Source organism: Zingiber officinale, chromosome 6A (genome assembly GCF_018446385.1).
Source record: "Zingiber officinale cultivar Zhangliang chromosome 6A, Zo_v1.1, whole genome shotgun sequence".
NCBI lineage: Eukaryota > Viridiplantae > Streptophyta > Magnoliopsida > Zingiberales > Zingiberaceae > Zingiber > Zingiber officinale.
The window spans coordinates 77,236,562-77,251,189 of NC_055997.1; positions in this window are offsets into that span (position 1 = coordinate 77,236,562).

Here is a 14,628-nt window from a genome sequence, read left to right on the forward strand (position 1 = left end):
ACGATACAAATTCAACATTTGTAAAAGGAGGGTTTTAACCCATTAATTTTATTATCTTGTCAACCTAACTTTTGACAAATAAAATTAATAGTTGGTATCATTTGGTCACACAAATAATAGCAGTGATCCGTTGGGAGGATACTATTAGATGTGTCTAAGTGTATACCATTACTTGACACTAAGTCCATTAATAAGATTATGCCCCTTCCGCTGGGGAAGATCACACGCCTTAATTAACTTCCTATAGTCATCCAAAATGGAAGTCTGTTCTAGTGATCCACAAACAAGCTCATCCGTTATGGAGGAAGGCACTCAGAGCCAACGCGCAAGCTTGTTTGCATCACTTACAAACCAGTAATGGAGACCATGGGATTTATTTAAAAAAATCTCTCTCCCACTTAGTTATTTATAAATGAGGAATTTTAACTATGCTAGCCTACTTTACTTGTAAACTAACATGCACACACAGCATAATATAAAAGCAATAGAGAAACTAATTTTCAACTATTATGACTTTTATCTCTAGTTGTCCTCCGTGTGTTGTCATCCCAAGCTGCTGCCATATTTGGCCACCGCCACCGGGTCTAGCTGTCGCATCCATCTTGCTCCTTGTTCCACTGCACCTCTGGTCCTTAGAAGGTTCCACGCTTTGCAAGATTCGATCCGCGACATAAATAGAATTTTACATTTTGATCCTATATTCCATAAAAGGAATGTACATGTATCTAGATCAAAAATAAAATCCTAATAAATCTAAATACAGCTCCTGCTATATTTGAATACAATCATGCACACACATTTAAATGCCCTTGACATGTCCAAGGGTCCAATCACACACATAATAACTAAAAGCCATAATAGTTGGATCCTGCATCCAGAAAGTTAGCACATCCTACTATTAACCTGCCTAAATTATGTATGACATGTGCATAATTAAACTAAATACCAAATACACAGAGGCAAAATCCTAGCTCTGATACCAATTGTTGGTTGCTACTCGGAAAACCTATAGGTTCCACTGTACAAAAATTTTGTACAAAGGTCTGAACCTTTTCCTAGCTACCATGTGTTCTTTTAAATTAAATTTTGGATCGCTCATGGAACTTAACACGCTTGATCCAAAACTTAATCTATTTGTTCTTTTAGGTTTTGACTTGGATCTCGGAACTTAACACGCTCGACCCAAGTCTCCTTAAGTTATTAATTCCATTAAATATTAATTTCCATAATTGGTTCCCAAGATCGACGTGGCGAGGCACATGACCTTCTTGGATATGGGAGCAACCACCACCGACTAGACAAAACCTTTATAGAAAGCTAATATTTAATTTCCTAAAATAACTTTAGGTTAACCAAAGAGAACAATCAAATCACAAGGAAAAGAAAACAAAAGAACACAAGATCGAAAAACATATTCAAATTCTAGAACGTAAGCCTCTTGTATTTGGTATTATTTCCATAAATAACTAGCATGATGCGGAAATAAAATTACTAGTTATACCTTGTAGAAAAACCTCTTGATCTTCTACCGTATTCCTCTTCTAACCTCGGACGTTGTGTGGGCAACGATCTACCGAGATGAGAAACCACCAACCACCTTCTTCTCCTCCAAGCAAGGCTCGCCCACAAAGGAAGAACTTCACCACAGACGAAAACCAAAATACTAACCAAGCTCCAAGAGATGCTAGCTTTCTCCTTCTTCTTCTTCTTCTAAGTAGTATCCGCCACCACAAGAACTCCAAGAGGGATGAAGTATTCGCCACCACAAGAGGAAGAGAGGAGAGGATGATGGCCACAACACCAAGGAAAAGAGGAGAGAAAACAATAGAGGTTGTATCTCATGAACACACCCTCACCCTTCTTTTATATTCCTTGGCCTAGGCAAATTAGGAAATTTAATTACAATAAAATTTCCTCAATTTCCTTGACATGATTTAATTTGAGAAAAATAAAATAAAATTTCCCAAATAAACCAATGGTCGGCCACATCAATGAAGGAAAAATTAGACAAGTTTTAATCAACAATTAAAACTTCCTAATTTGTTTCCGGAAATTTTAAAAATAAAATTTCTCTTTAAAATCTCTTTATGGTTGATAAAGGAAATTTCTATAATTTTAATTTTATCAACATGTGAATAATTTTTAAAGAGAAAATAAAACATCTCTCCAATCTACAAATAAGGAAAGAGATCTAATCTCTTTCTTTAATCTTTTGTAGATCTTTTACAAGAGAGATATTTTAATTTTAATTCTCTTTTAATTATATCTTCCACATAATAATACAAATTAAAATTAAATTTTTTTTTAATTTAATTTGGCCGGCCCTACTAGCTTGGGTTCAAGCTAGGGCCGGCCACCCAATTTTATACCTAGGCCGGCCCTAGCTTGTTCCCAAGCTAGCTTGGCCGGCCCCTATTGGGTGGGTATAGAAGGTGGGTATAGGTGGGTATAGAACTCTATAAATAAGAGGCTACGATAGGGACCGAGAGGAGGAATTGGTTTTGGTCTCCCGATAAAATTAAGCATCCCGTGTTCGCCCCGAACACACAACTTAATTTTATCAATGATAATTCATTCCACTAGAGAACTATCATTGAACTACCGCACCAATCCCAAATTACATTTTTGGGCTCCTTCTTATTATGAGTGTGTTAGTCTCCCTGTGTTTAAGATATCAAATGTCCACTAATTAAGTGAGTTACTGATAACTCATTTAATTAATATATTAGTCCAAGAGTAGTACCACTCAACCTTATCGTCATGTCGGACTAAGTCCACCTGCAGGGTTTAACATGACAATCCTTATGAGCTCCTCTTGGGGACATTCTCAATCTAGTATCTCTAGGACACAGTTTCCTTCTATAATCAACAACACACACTATAAGTGATACCATTTCCCAACTTATCGGGCTTATTGATTCATCGAACTAAATCTCACCCATTGATAAATTAAAGAAATAAATATCAAATATATGTGCTTGTTATTATATCAGGATTAAGAGCACACACTTCCATAATAACCGAGGTCTTTGTTTCTTTATAAAGTCAGTATAAAAGAAACGACCTCAAATGGTCCTACTCAATACACTCTAAGTGTACTAGTGTAATTATACAGTCAAGATAAACTGATACCTAATTACACTACGACCTTCTAATGGTTTGTTCCTTTCCATTTTGGTCGTGAGCTACTGTTTATAATTTATAAGGTACTGATAACATTATCTTCTGTATGTGACACCACATACTATGTTATCTACAGTATAAATTAATTGAACAACTACAACTAAATGTAGACAATTTGACCATATGTGATTCTTTATTCAAAATGAATGTTTACAAAGCTTAGACTTTCAGTATACACTCCAACAATCCTCACCACATATTGGGCATGCGTAATAACCATGTGTAGTACATCCACTAAGGTTACCATATACAGGAAAGTCGTTGATGGTCCATAAAAGAACTGCTTTAAGAGTGAAAACCTCCCTTCGATAAGCATCATAAACTCCATCAACTCCTTCCCACAACAGCTGCAAATCATCAACCAGAACCTCAAGGTAGACGTCGATATCGTTTCCAGGCTGTTTCGGCCCTAAAATGAGCATCGTTAGCATGATGAATTTCCTTTTCATGCACATGTCTGGAGGTAAATTATATGTGGCCAGCATGATTGGCCAGCAGCTGTAGCGACTACTAAGATTGCTGTGAGGATTAATTCCATCGGCTGCAAGTGCCAGGCGAATATTTCTTGCCTCACTTCCAAAGTCGGGCCACATATGATCCACCAATTTCCATGACGGTGAATCAACTGGATGGCGTAACTGACCACAACTCTTGTGCTATCTGCATGCCATGTTAAATTTCTGGAAGTTTCTAAAGATTTAAACATGCGCTTAAATCTTGGTATGAGAGGGAAATACCAAACCACTTTGGCAGGAACACCTTTCTTCTCAACATTTTTCTTGGTTAGCTTCCATCTTGATAAGCCACATTTCGGGTAGCTTACGCAATCTTTATATTGTTTCCTATAAAGGATGCAATCATTGGAACAAGCATGAATCTTTTCATGACTCAAAGCCAAACAACTCAACGTCTTCTTTGCTTCATAAATTGACGATGGCAGATTGTGGTTATCTGGCAGCATGTCCCCAAAATCTGCTAGTAGATCTAAAAATAGAGCATCACTCATCCCATGCCTTGCTTTGGTATTGTATAGTTTTATAAGTGCACTCAACTTTGTGAAACGTTTGCATCCCTTATACAGTGGCTTCTCTGCTTCCTCCAAAAACTTCATAAATGCTTCTGGATTTTCTGTATGGTTATCATACGCTGCCTCACACAAATTAATAGTTTCAAAATCATCATGACAATTATCAGTTGGCTCTTGGTTGACACTCGAATTTAATCTAGCCTTCTCCGCAGCCTCACCATGCCAAATCCAATTCAAATAATTTTTACTGAAACCATTGAAGTAAAGATGCTCCCGAATCCACATAACTGCTCCCTTTTTAAGATTCAAACATTTGCAACAAGGACAATGAATTAAATTGGGGTCGATATGTGGATTCTGTAAACAACTTCTAATGAATTGTTCCACACCCTCCTCATACTCTTTGGACCTCCTATCTAAGTAAATCCAGGATTTATCCATTATAGTACAACAGAATCCCAAGAAACTTTTTCAGAATTATCGTGCTAAAATTATTTACCGCTAGCTCAATGTGTTCTTTGATCAAAACCTGAAGATACTACATATATGTTAAGCAAAAGTTAGAGTAAGACTGCAAAAAGGTAGTCAAATTCATATCGAACACAGTTTCGTATTTTATACTCATTCCAACAGCTGTCAATATTTTCTACTCATCATGAAGAAAAATAATGCGTATTTTGTACAATATGTGGATATATAAAGAACGAAAGCATGGCACCAGTTGAATTTCCAAACACTTGTCTTTTTTCGAACATGCACACTCAATCATTTGACATATGAACGCTCTTAAATAGATTGAATCTATTGGGTTGTCAGTAATCCAATGTCGAAGACCATTCAACCTGACAGTAGTAAAAGAAAACCCCTCTAATTTCTGATTTTAAAGTTAGTTTTTCATAATCATGCTGTTGTGATTGTTGAAATTTGTGATGGAAGCAGTTTTGAGTTCGTTTAATCCAATTGTAACTAAATTTCTTGAAATTTATGGTGGTTATAAATTGTTCATGGATGGAGCATTTCAGAATGTAGGAGATATGCTGGGTTGCATTTGTCCAAGTTATGTGATACATTTTCAGAGAGCTTACACAAGTTTTTTTATTAGAACTTTTTTTGTCATCCTGAGGAGTTAGGAAAGGTTTGAGATGTAACTATAGAAAGTGTGAATAGTAATTTTATTTAGTTTTATTGTATTTTTACTCTCATATTTTTTTTAGCCAAAGATTTACTTTGAATTTTATTAAATTATTTATCTTAAGTGGTATCATAGTTAGAAATTGTTAAATTAAAATGTTGTATTTGTGATGGATGAAGCAGTTACACATTTAATCTCAATAAGTGATAGCATAGTTGAGATTGTCTGATTCTGAAATGCTGTATTTGGAATCTTCATAGTGGATGAAACAGGTAGCACAAAGACAAATTATGTTAGGATGGTGAGAATTTACTTGAACTATTAGTGAATGTTGTATTTAAAAGTTATTATCATCATCTACCTAGTGGAGAAAATGCTAAGCTATCTTATGCCAAAGAGAGTAGCAAATAATAGAGAGATGTAATCACTCTTTATCAAATTATACCTAGTGTGGATCGAGTATACAACACAAGGCATTAGATAGAAATTGGATACATCTCTGTTTTATTTCAATCCATTTCAAGAGGACAAAGATAAAGTATCTGATCACATTTTAAAAGATAAGCTGAAAGTATTACATATATTTATATAAAGAAAGGAGGAATTCATCATCAAGATTTGAATAGGAGTGTAGTGGTCACCGAGAGAGCAAGGACAAAATAGAAATTATAAAGGTGAGTGTTCTAGCAATATTGATTTGTATATGAATGTTGATGGTAGCTTAGCAAATTGTCTGAACAAGGAAACAAAAACACACATTAGCTACATTAGTTTTTGCTATCTCATGGGAAAACAATCCATCTTCTATAGTTAATATTTAAATTCAACTGGTGCTATGCTTGCTTGCATTAGGAGGCAGGTATTTTTTTTAAAGAAAAATTAATACATGTGGAACTGAGATTTTGAGGGACAACTTGAAGGAGTAAGAGTACAACACATGTCTTACTCTAACTTGAAAGCATGCGTATTTTTAGGTAATGACCTCGTAAACTTAGAGACTGAAAAAAAAAGCAAAAAAAAATTCCAAACACTTGTCTTTGTTGGAAGAATAGCACCAAACCTACAACAAATTGGAGACCGTCTAAAACATGATTTTGCAAAATAAAGGAGGAGAAAAAGAAGAAGAATAAGAAAAAGAAATCGAAGGAAAGAAACCTGGACCTCAGCCTTCCGCCAGCTCTGTCAAATTGAAAACATACGGTATATCTCAAACACTTGCAACCTAAACCCTGCGTAACAAAGTTCAAGTTGCCAAACCTTATTTTTTGCTGACTGCTGCAAACCTTCGTCTCTGTTGCCTAAGACTCCAAATCGGAAGCCCTAACGAGGGGGAACGGAGAGGACTGAAATGAAGGGGAAGGAAGAGGAGGTCCAACAACTCAATTTCGGAAGAGGAGCATCGGAAGCCCTAACCCAAGAAAACGAAAGGAAGTGGGGGGAAATAAAAGTGGTCAGAGTCTCTTTGTAAAAATAAAAGTTAACTCTTTGTACTATTACTTCGGAGTAAACACTAAAAAATGCATTCACGACGTTACTACTTCGGTATTTAACAAATTTCCGAAGTAATAGCTCATTTCAGTTTAAAGTGAAGCCCGTGTTTTTAAATCTGCGAAGTCTATATTTGTATATACTTCGTTGGTTTTTGCAGCGAAGTTGCTTATACACTTTTACTTCGTATATTTAAATTGACGAAGTAAATTGTGGCGAAGTAAAAAGTCATTTTTCACATAGTGGTCTGGCGGTGAATGACACATGGTGTCCTTCTATAGGTCTAGGAAGGAATCAGCGGGCGGTGAGCACTAGACCGTTATCATATTCTCTGACATGCAATGATTATTCTCTGACGGGTTATTACGATTCCCTGGCTTGCTTGTGGTATAGTGTCTGCCTGCACCGATCTGTTAACCCTGGACTGGGTCCTTGTATCTACCGGCCTCGACCTGTGGGTGTAGTCCTACCTTTCCTGACTCGCGTTTGCCGCTTCATAACTCCAAACCTATATGTACGTTCTGCGTGTCCTATTTTGTGAACTCCCAACCCGCCTTACCTTGTAAGTCGTGACTTGTTAAGCCTTAGTCTATTTCTGCTTATCCTGAATCCCGATCTGTACACCTCAGTCTGCTTCCACTTATCCTGAATCTCGATCTGTATGCCTCAGTATGCTTCTGCTTATCCTGAATCCTGACCTGTACACCTCAGTCTACTTCCGCTTATCCTGAATCCCAACCTGTATGCCTCAGTATGCTTCTGCTTATCCTGAATCCCGACCTGTACATCTCAGTTTGCTTCCGCTTATCCTGAATCCTGACCTGTTTGCCTCAGGATGCTTCCGCTTATCCTGAATCCTGACCTGTATGCCTCAGTATGTTTCTGCTTATCCTGAGTCCCAACCTGTACACTTTGATCTTTGTACTTATGTCGTGAGTCTATAAGTCCTGACCTGTATCCTTGGTTTGCACATCCCGACCTGTGTGCGCTGATCCATGTGTCTTGAGCTATAAGGCTATAAGTCATGACCTATATCATTGGTTAGCACATCCCGACCTGTATGCTTCGGTCCATGTATCCTGTGTCGCATATCCTTGGTTAGCACATCCCGACCTGTATGCTTCAGTCCATGTATCATGTGCCGCAAGGCTATAAGTCCTGACCTATATCCTTGGTTGGCACATCCCGACCTGTGCGCGCTGATCCATGTGTCTTGACATGTAAGGTTATAAGTCCTGACATATATCCTTGGTTAGCACATCCCAACCTATGTGCACTGATCCATGTGTCTTGAGCCATAAGGCTATAAGTCCTGACTTATATCCTTGGTTAGCACATCCCGACCTGTACGCTTCGGTCCATGTATCCTGTGTCGTAAGGCTATAAGTCCTGACCTATATCGTCGGTTAGCACATCTCGACCTGTGTGCGTTGATCCATGTGTCTTGAGCCATAAGGCTATAAGTCCTGACCTATATCCTTGGTTAGCACATCCCGACCTGTACGCTTTGGTCCATGTATCGTGTGCCGTAAAGCTATAAGTCCTGACCTATATCCTTAGTTAGCACATCCCGACCTGTGTGCGCTGATCCATGTGTCTTGAGCCATAAGGCTATAAGTCCTGACCTATATCCTTGGTTAACACATCCCGACCTGTATGCTTCGGTCCATGTATCCTGTGCCGTAAGGTTATAAGTCCTAACCTATATCCTTGGTTAGCACATCCCGACCTGTGCGCGTTAATCCATGTATCTTGAGCCGTAAGGGTATAAGTCCTGACCTATATCCTTGGTTAGCACATCCCGACCTGTACGCTTCGGTCCATGTATCCTGTGCCGTAAGGCTATAAGTCTTGACTTATATCCTTGGTTAGCACATCCCGACCTGTGTGCGCTGATCCATGTGTCTTGAGCCGTAAGACTATAAGTCCTGGCCTATGATCCTGGCTTCTGAGTTCCTACTCGCTATATAGGCCTAACCTCGGGACGCCACCTGTGCCCGACTCAGACTATCTTGTGGCCAGGCCCTTTGAACTCCACGTATGTCACGCCCCAGAAGAGTCCCCGTCCGAAGAAATTTCGGCAGCATCTCCCCTGTACGGCGGACAATCTGAAACTTTCTACATATCTCCATACCTCAGCCACATGCGGCTGGAATAATAACAATAAATATAACACAACCACACAAACATCCACGCAGTTATATATAATCAAACAAAGCAGTAATACTCTGACTCGAAAACCACCCTACTCAACTACACTCGTAAAACTCAAATCCGACGAAACTCACCTCTTATGCCGACCCGGCAGGCATGTAGTAGAATAAGACCAAATAAAATCCATCGACATCACAATAATAAATACGACGTCCAAGTATCAAACAAATCAAGTCTAAACATAGACAAACGAGAAGAAAACTCAAAAGTCAATCAATCCTCGAGGTCTGCAGGGGATCTAGCACTACGTGCAGTGGGGACTAGCGACTGGAACTCCCTCCTGACAGCATCAACCTAAAAATAACAACAATGGAGGCGGAGTGAGTCCAACACTCAGCAGGTACAGTTGATATGCAAAGTAAAGAAATAACACCTAGCACTAATCATGCGTACAGTCTCCTGATAAAGATAAAGGTAAATGCAAACCGAAGAAGACAGGAGAGAATCTGTACTAACCAAGACCCGGTATAAGGACAAACAGTCCGAAAGGTATAGAAGACCTGTATGCATGTCAAACATAGGTATCCAAACAATATGCAGCATATAAATGCAGCAACCACAATCACAAACAATAAATGCATCATGCATATGATGCCAATGTCGGTCACCCCTGACGCCAGTCAGCCAACTCACAACAAAAGTGGGACCAAGTGGGTAGGGCTGTCACAACCGTGCACTCAGCAACACTACTCCTGATGAGTGATCGAGTGGACGGGATGCTATCGGAGTACAAACGTACTCCTACCCCAAATCATAAATGGGGGAGCGCAATGCTCTCATCTCCCGGTACACTATGACGGGGAGGAATCTCTAACGTACTACACGCTGCGTCACACTACCCATGAGCGGATCAACGGAGCACCGGAAGAGTCAAACTGACGTGCTACCACGCTGTGTCACGCTACCCATGAGCGTCACAACGGAGCACCGAACAGTGATGAAAACTGGCAAAGTGCTCGACAATAATGGAGCAGTCTCTCACACAGCATGCAATCATGCGAATGGTGCATGTCACTAAGCAAGGTAATATGCTAAATCAACCTCTGGACATATAACAATGGGCACCATAGTGAATAGATCAAAACAAGATATACTGATCAATAAGGTATCAAACCTAGGTCCTGAACATGTGAAACATGGTTGTATCACTACCCATGAGCATGTGAAATCAGATAGGTATCAACACGAAATGCCAACAAACAATCAATCAAACAGGTAACATGTATCGGGCAATGATTAACCGAAACAAATGAGAAAAACACAATTAATGCAAATTGTTAATTTCATTACTAAGCATATCAAAGACAATAAGTCAAAAGTACCCGCCTCCGAAAATAGAAAGGTCCAATCTGACTCCGAGATACTCATCTTGCGTCAAAGTCCTGTGTAAACAAAAATACATTTACTTTTATTTAGCTAGAATACAAACAAACAACTAAGTAAATCCTAAATAGAAATTTAGGGATAAACCCTAAACCATTTCCCTCGACCTTTCTAGCGGTTAATTAGGGTTAATTATCTTAACCCCAAACAACCTTTTTGATAAAAATCCAAAACCTAAATCCATATAACCTAATTATTCTACACAACCTAATGATGAATAAATTATCAATAGGTATCAAGAACATACCTAAACATGGATAAATCCAACATATTCCTAATCCAATACATGAATCTAACTCATCAACATGTAACAATTACTCTACTTCTTACCTTGATTCAAAGCCACTGGTTTATACTGAAATCCAAGAGTTGCTGGAATTCTTCACTGTTCGGATTTGATGAAATCAAGATCGACAGCAAATCAAGCAACAAATTCTAATCAACAACCGAATTTACCTCCAAGATCTGACTAGGGCACAACTCTGTGTCATCTTCGACACTGTCGAGCAAACACAAACAGGACTCGGCACTGTTGCTCCTATCCAAACTAACCTGTACAGAGGTAGCATTGGACCAAGGCTAGGGCACGGAAGCAAGCAATCTCCAGCGATGGTCGGCTCTGTTTACTCCTGTCCGGACCTAATCCTGAGCAAAGACACACCGGTGAGACGGTCAGCATCGGCGCTGTGCCGAGACGCGACAGAGAGGAAGAAGGGCACAGAGGAGTCGGGCTCGCGGTGTGCAGCGGGGAGGAACGGTGGTGGTGGCTCACGTGAGGAGATCGGCGAGGCTAGGGCTCGCGGTGGCCGGCGCTAATGCTGTGGAGTCGGCGTCGCTGCTATGGAGAAGGAGAGAAAGGAAACGGGAGGCAGAGGAGAGGAAGAAGGAAGCGAGCTTGGCCGAGAGTTTTAAAACTTCGGCGAGGAAGAAACCGCTGCCGGCGGTTAGGGCAAGAAGAAAGGCTGAGAGGAAATCAGCGTCGGGGAAAGGCTCGGGCTCGCGGGAGAGGAAAAAGAAACGGGAAATAAAAATAAGGAAAAAGAAAAAGATAATATAAATATAAACATTTCCTCACTTAATTGGGGTAGCCTAAACAGGCTTTTCCGGACCCCGTTTTTATCCCCGTCAACTCGTCTGTACGAGCTCCGAAAAATTCCCGAAAAATTTCTAAAAATTCCGAAAAATTCCCTTATTAATATTTGTCTATTTCCGGTATTTTACATTCTCCCCCACTAATAAAAATTTGGTCCCCAAATTTCGTTATCTACCATCAGCAAGTACTAACAACAGATATAAAGTATAAATGCTGAACGGTAAACTAAATCACATACCTCAAGTGAAAAGATGGGGATATCTAGCTCGGATAGTGTCCTCGAGCTCCCAAGTAGCCTCCTCGTCTGAATGATGCTGTCATCCGACTTTAACCAGCCGGATCGTCTTGTTCCGCAACCGACGCTCTTTCCGGTCGAGAATCCGTACCGGAACCTCCTTATATGTAATGTCAGGCTGAACTGGAACGGGAATATCTGCCAACACATGTGTCGGGTCGGGCACATATCTCCGCAGCATAGATACGTGGAATACATCGTGAACGCCTGACAGGGACGGTGGTAGTGCCAATCGGTAAGCTACCGCTCCGATCCTCTCCAAGATCTCGAAAGGACCAATGTACCGCGGAGCTAGCTTACCTTTGAGGCCAAATCTCTTCACCCCTTTCGTGGGTAAAACTCGCAGAAATACATGGTCGCCCACAGAGAACTCTACTGGTCTACGTCTCCGATCAGCGTAACTCTTCTGGCGGTCCTGCGCCTCTGACATCCTCCGTCTGATAGTACGGACCAACTCTGCATCCTGCTGAACTCTATGAGGTCCCAACAGCTGGGCCTCTCCAACCTCATCCCAGAGGACGAGTGTCCGACAAGATCTACCTTACAACGCTTCAAACGGTGTCATCCGGATAGCCGAATGCAAACCGTTGTTGTAGGCGAACTCTACCAACGACAAGTGGTCATCTCAACTGCCTCCAAACTTCAATACACACGATCTCAGCAAGTTCTCTAGAGTCTGAATAGTCCGCTCTAACGGTTCATCTGTCTGCGGATGGAAAGTTGCACTGAAACAGAGCTGCGTGCCTAAGGCCTGCTGCAGACTCTGTCAAAAACTAGACGTGAACCGGGGGTCTCTATATGAAATAATAGTCAAAGGAACACCATGTAATCTGATGATCTCCCGACAATACAGATCTGCCAATCGATCCAGGGAATTAGTCTTCCAGATCGCTAAGAAGTGTGCAGATTTGGTTACTCGATCAACGATAACCCAAATCGCGTCATAGCCTCGTCGTGTCCTCGGCAATCCCACCACAAAGTTCATAGTAATGTGTTCTCATTTCCACTCAAGATTAGGAATCTGCTGAAGTAATCCAGCAGGTCTCTGGTGCTCGGCTTTCACTTGCTGACAAACAAGACATCTAGCTACAAAATCCGCGATGTCTTCCTTCATGTCGTCATTCATGTCGTTCCACTAATAGAAACACCTCAAATCTTGGCACATACGGGTACCGCCTGGTGGAAAGCAAATCATGAGCGATGAGCCTCCGGAAGTAACTCCTATAAGACCGGATGAGACTGAAGTACGCATAATCTTCCTCGGAAGTGTAACACTCTCCTCGTCTCGTGTGAACTCGGTTTGCTGCCCGGAAGTTATTTGGCTGCAAATAAATTGCAAATACTGATCAGCAGCCTAGGGCTCTCGTATCCTTGTCCTGATCAAGGACTGAGCAACCATGGTAACAAGAATACCTTGCTCTGTCGGTCCCTGCTCCTCAAGATCTAACTCCGAGAAACTCTGAATCAAGTCCGTGACTGAAGTCCGGTGGCAAGCCAAAGTCCCTCTGGACTTCCTGCTGAGTGCATCTGCAACCACATTAGCTTTCCCCGGGTGGTAGCTAATGGTACAATCGTAGTCCTTCAGGAACTCCATCCATCTCCTCTGTCGAAGATTAAGCTCCTTCTGAGTGAAAATATATTTGAGACTCTTATGATCAGTGAGAATCTCAAATGTGATACCGTATAAATGATGTCGCCATAGCTTCAGAGCAAAGATGATGGCAGCTAACTCCAGGTCATGAACTGGGTAATTCTTCTCATGCTCCTTCAGCTGACGAGAAGCATAAGAGACTACTCTGCCGTGCTGCATCAGAACAGCTAGCGCCCAAACCCTGAAGAGATGCATCGGTGTAAAGTACAAATCCGTCCTCTCCAGATGGTAAAATCAAAACTGGAGCCGACACTAATCTCCGCTTCAGCTCCTGGAAGCTGATCTCATAATCCTCAGTCCAAGTGAACTTCACGCCTTTCCTGGTCAGGCGTGTAAGTAACATAGCAATCCGTGAGAAACCCTCAATGTATCTCCAGAAATATTGAGCCAAATAAAGGAAGTTGCGAGTCTCTTCTATAGACTCCGTCTACTCCCAACGGTAACAACCTCGATCTCCTGTGGAACCACGGTGTATTCCTACTGGTGACCGTGTGTCTCAAACATCTCACAGAAGACAACCAAAATACGCACTACTGATCTTCACATATAGACGTTTCAGTCAAAACATCTCTAGAATTATGCAAAGATAGTGTACGTGATACACCTCAGATCAGGAATAAAACACCACATTATCAATAACGATAACGAATTCTGATCCAATATCCTAGGGATACCCAAATCATCTAGTCCATGAAAACATCTAAGGCTCTGCAAGACCTAATGGTAAAACCAATACACATAATGTTCGTATCACAGACATTCCCAATCCATAAGATCCTCGACAATAAATCTGCAATATGATCACCAACGATATAAATCACCAAAGAATAGATCCTCCAGTGTAAGAGTAACGCTCCATCACAGAAAATACCACATATGTGGGAGCAACGCTCTACCACAAGAAATCCTCAATATGTAGGAGTAACACTCCACTACAAATAATCTATAACATATATATGCAATAGATATGGGAGCAATGCTCCGCTACAAGCAATCTGAAATATGTATATGTGGGAGCTCCGCTCCACCACAAACGATCCGTAAGTGTCCAAGACACCCAACTATCCAACTAGAGGCTGCACGAGATCACTCAACCACATATCACTGTAGGCAGCCAAAGGTATAAACAACCTAGTAAATAAATCAAATCCATAGTCAACTC